This window comes from Acanthisitta chloris, unplaced genomic scaffold (genome assembly GCF_000695815.1).
Source record: "Acanthisitta chloris isolate BGI_N310 unplaced genomic scaffold, ASM69581v1 scaffold26411, whole genome shotgun sequence".
NCBI lineage: Eukaryota > Metazoa > Chordata > Aves > Passeriformes > Acanthisittidae > Acanthisitta > Acanthisitta chloris.
In genome coordinates this window covers 33372-37855 of record NW_008656929.1, presented here as the reverse complement: position 1 = coordinate 37855, position 4484 = coordinate 33372, and the positions used below count along the sequence as shown (strand labels likewise).

The following is a 4484-nucleotide window of genomic DNA, read 5'->3' as shown; positions in this document are numbered from 1 at the left end:
AGTGACTTTGGAGCAGCAGATGGATGAATTGCAAACACTGTTTTGTCCCCCTTTGTATGAGGAGACTTGCTTAGCCTTTGTGTCTTTGGTTTGCTCTTGGCTCATGGGAGATAGTCACCATGGCCAGGAATGACTCTTTGCATTTTTAAACTGGTGACCATGTCTTTTGCAGGCTGAGTTTATCATCCATTGTCTAAAGAGGACTTGGAGCTACTCTTAATATTAGGTTGCCAACTTAAGTTAAGGGAAAACCCATCAGCGTGTACCTGGGAGGAGGGAGGGAACTTCTAGACCTGATGGGTCATACCTGAATTGCCTCCTGAGGAGAGTGTGAAGCCTTGGGTTTGACTTGCAAAGTCATGGGGCCCATTCCATGTTTTTCATCCAGTGTGGTCTTGCTGGATCTTCCTCAATGACAGGAAAACCGAGAAGGGGTAGGAAAAGCAGGAGGAGTGGTGGTGGTTGGCAGCCTGGTGTTTCCTGTGGGGACATTCAATTCTGCAATGAACCTCTTGGAATCTTGACAGGTCAGGTCTGTTGACCCTTCTGGGCACACTGTGGTGAGTGTTTAGTTATTTATTAAAGCCTTTTGAAGCGAAAGTGGCTTGATGGGGTCTGAGGCTTTTGTGTTCTGGAGAGTTGTGTGAGAATCTTTGCTGGGGTTAGCTATTAGCTGATCGTTTAATTATTTGGCTCTGTAACTATGTAACTAAATGACTTGAGACTTAAGATAAGCAGCTCTTTGTTAACATTTTATTAAAAGGAGACAAGGAATAATAATAATAATAATAATAATAATTTAAAACCTAAGGAAGTACAAATCTCTCAGTGACCAAATCTTGAACAGAAACATGATTTGGAATACAATTGTGTATCATAATAATCTGAAATAGAGCAGTCAGAGTGTCCCCAGTCCCCTATTGTGGTTATGGCTTTTATACAAACAGTCTTTACTCCACTTGATGACTGGATGGCATAAACCATGCTGTGAGGCTGCATGAGCAGGCAGAGAAAAAGTTCACAGCTGTTTATTTTACAGCAGCTTGGTTTTCCATGGCAGTATTGTTCAACAACTCCACCTATAAAGTTTAAATACATTGTGTGCTCCACTATTACAAATAAGGATGTAGCTGAGAGCAGACAATAGCAGAAGCAATGTGCCCTCCCTTGTCGCCCAGTGTTTAAGAACACCCCCAGTAATTCTGCACATGCCTTTGTTGCTTGTTTGGTTTTTTAAGGGTAGTAGACAACTGTTAGATCAGGTAACGCATCTTTACAGCAGGGACTAACGCCACAGTTACAGGATTTGCAGGAGAACTTGCTTGGAAAGAAATCCTGTGCTGCCTTAGAATAATGGAATGGTTTGAGTTGGAAGGAATCTTTAAAGGCCATCTAGTTCAGCCTCCCTGCAATGAGCAGAGACATCTTCAACTAGACCAGATTGCTCAGACCCCTGTCCAGCCTGGCCTTGAATGTTTTCAGGGTGGGGGCAGCCACCACCTCTCTGGGCAACCTGTACCAGTGTTTTACCACTCTTGTTGTAAAACACTTCTTTGTATCTAGTCTAACAAACCCAACAAGGGCTGCTTCACAAGCTTCTGGTGGTGGCTGAGGATCCTGTTTCAAGGCAGAGCTTCAAAGAGGGCTGGAAGAGCATGGATGTGATAGTAGACCATCAAGCCTTGCCTGGTACTGCAGAGCTATCTCCTCCTTTTCCCACCTAGCTATTTTCACTGGGAGAAAATTCAGGATGCTGCTGAAAACACTGGAGAACATCTGTAAGTGAGGGCTGGGCAAACTTGAAGCCTTATGCCTCTGGAATGCTCAAAAGATGTGGAAGCAGGGAAAGAATCCTTCTGTTAGCCTCAGGGGAGCCACTGATTTGATGGTACAGCATGGACATGAGTTCAAAAATTGTCCCTAAATTTCAGAGCAGTGTGGAAATCCTTGTGCAGTGTCCTGGGGAGGGAGTTAACTTTGCAGCATAGTTGTTTATGTGCTGCTGGGAAATTTTCAGCAGTCTAAAGGGCTTGATTTCTGCAGTGAAGCTGTGTGGCGGACTCATGCCTCAGAATCCCACCTGTTCTCTGTTTGCTTTTGGGCACCATTTCAAACCCACACTGGAAAAAGTTTATAGGCAAACATTATAAAAAGTGACAGTCTTAAGTGCTGTTACATTCTAGTTTGGCAACACAAAGGGTTACCTGAAATAACTCTCAATTTCCAAACATGACTTCATTATTACATGACAACACTTTGTGATGCATCTTCCCTGATACTCTAGAGAGAGAGAAATGGAGGAGGATAATATTTACCAAATGCTAATACCTATTTGAAACTTCTTTTTTTTTTTAAAGTGGTAATTTTCTTTTTAGAAGGATTTTTGTTTTCATAATTTTGAAACACATTACTGTTTTTGAGTTTGGATTTGTGTTGAAATAATGTAAATTTGGGGATAGCTGTTTAAAAAGAGGTAAAATCAAGGATGTGGGGTTAAAAAAACTATTTTCCTTTTAGTTGTATATAAACAACTGCTCTGCCCAGGGGGATGCTGTAACCTGTGGGACCATCCTGTGAGTTTCTTGGTGCTCTTAAGCAAATGCCTTTAGTGCACTTAAAGGAGGGTTGAGTTATTGTCACCCAAGGTGGCTTTTGAAAAGTTTAAACAAAGACATTTTTAGACTCCAGTGCATTGCTGGCAAAATGTAAACTCTGTAAAAGAAATTTTCTTAGCAGGTAGAGCACTACAGAGAAGTCTTATTAACTTCCAAGTAAATTAGGTAGCTGGTTTCAGGTGCCTTTTTTATTTGATAGTGAAATCTAATTTAAAAAAATCTCAAGCAGACTCAAATATACTCATCACTGTTACAAAATGTATGTAGAAAGGAGCTCATGCTCCTTCTGGAAATTAGATTTCTAACAGCATCAAGTAGTACCCAGTGAAACACCTGCATTGCAGATCTATGCATTCCTGACTGTATCAGCAAGGCTGAATTAGTTTATAAGGGGCATAAAGCTGTGTTGGAGCCTGTCCTAGACTTTGAGATGGAACTCTGCATGCTAGAAAGTTTAGAGACCTTGTTATAAAATCTGAAGCCAAGAACCTTTACAGTCACCATAATTGGTCGTGTTCGAAGGGTTTTATGTGCCATCTTGGTGTGATACATATGTCAAGTCTGTTGTTTGGGGGAAAAAAGCATGTTTGCCCTAGGGAAAAGGGCAAGAGAAGCTTTGAAAAGGGCATATCCCTGAAATTACGTGATTCCAGGATGAGTGGGAAGAGAAATTGGACGTGCTGTATTCAATTCCATCAGTATAACCCAATATTTAAATGCATGAGTGTCCCACTGTGGTGGCCACTTCTGGTGCTCTTGGAATCATAGACTCTATGGAGTTTGAAGGGACCTGTGGGGGATCATTGAGTCCAGCTCTCTGCTCCTTGCAGGACTACCCAAAACTAAACTACTGGCAGAGCTTCAGTGTTTCCAGGCTCCCATCCACAGGCTTGCTCAGATGTGGTGCTTGTTTCAGACTTCTCCGTTGAAAGTGTGAGAGAAGAAATGACAATGCCATGTTCCAGGGATGAGGAACACTGGTTTCAGGTTTTCTGTATTCTTAGAAACAAGGGTAGACACTGAAGAGTCACCTATTATAATACTTCCTCAAGCACCCAAGCAGACAGAGAGGTGTGTGTTTAATTTCTGTATGCACACAGTGGTGCACAGCTGGTGTCTGTGCAGGGAAGGATGTGTGCTGGGGTGTGCAGGGAGCAGCTGTCTGTGCAATGTGACCCTCCCCATGAGCAAACAGAAGATGATTCTTTTCTTTATTTACCATTCCTGCCACCCTTGGCTAGACCAAGAGGCTTGTGGGAGAGGGTTGCTGTGGTTGTAGGGAGAAACCAGTTACAGAAGCAGTGCCTATATCTGACACAGCCTGAGTTCATCATAGGTGTGCCTGAGTCTCCCCACTGCACTGTGGAGACAGTCTGGGGTGCCTGGGGCTGTGGTTCCATTCCCCCTGCTGAGAGCCAGCCTTGGAAGGGGGTGATGAAGCTCTAGTAACTATAGGCAGATGTAGTTTTCCAAGGATGTTTTTTTGGAAAAAGACTGTGGTTTGACATTCTTCTCATTATTTGGTTACAAAAGGGAGCTGATGGATGAGCCATTTCGTTCTGAACTTCTGTGTGTACTGTGACTCTGAAAGCTTCATTTGTGTTCCTGGGTTTCTGCTGTATTCTGCTTGGGAGAAGTTGTGAAATAAGTAATGAAGCAAAAAAAAGAAATTCAAGGGAAAAGTTACTGTCATGGAGAGAAGAGCTGGCAGTGTAGGAGGCAAAAGCAGAGACTTTGGGATGGCCGCAGGGAGAAAAATAAAGGACATCATACATGCTGTGGATAAGTACTCATGTTTATTAGCTTATTTAATGAGGGTTGTTTTGGCCATCCTTTTTTTTCCAACACAGCACTTCTCAGGCTTAAAAA

At 42.6% G+C, this 4484-nt stretch overlaps 1 protein-coding gene across 1 annotated transcript in view; it reads left to right on the top strand.

Annotated features, from left to right (window-relative positions):
* Window positions 1-4484, top strand: part of LOC103811551 (fibroblast growth factor receptor 2-like) — a gene marked incomplete at its 3' end in the record, with an annotated part of 50703 nt that overhangs the window by 12855 nt on the left and 33364 nt on the right. The gene's annotated exons all lie outside the window — the stretch shown is intronic.